Genomic DNA, 325 nt, shown 5'->3' with positions numbered 1-325 from the left:
TATATATAAAAATGTATTGGTCTTAGTTTAATTGCATTTTTTTTTGTATAATAGCCCTGTTCCAAATGGTAATTTTTAGGTGAGGAAACGATGACCACCTCATCAGTTCTTGTGCTCATCTTTTTTACTGATGCTTGTTGTCCTCTCTTTATCCCATGTGTTCTTGCCACATGTTTTCTCTCAGGTGTAGTGCGCTCCCTGACTGTTAAAAAACCCAGAAGTGGCCCTCTGCAGACCTCAATCTGATCCTAATCACTTAATTGAAGTGTCTGTTTGGGTCCTCCATCGACCCGCGTGTCTTAATGGCCCCTGTGGTTATCGATGG

This window comes from Sinocyclocheilus grahami, unplaced genomic scaffold (genome assembly GCF_001515645.1).
Source record: "Sinocyclocheilus grahami isolate Dianchi unplaced genomic scaffold, SAMN03320097.WGS_v1.1 scaffold458.1, whole genome shotgun sequence".
Taxonomy (NCBI): domain Eukaryota; kingdom Metazoa; phylum Chordata; class Actinopteri; order Cypriniformes; family Cyprinidae; genus Sinocyclocheilus; species Sinocyclocheilus grahami.
This window is presented reverse-complemented; position numbering follows the sequence as displayed.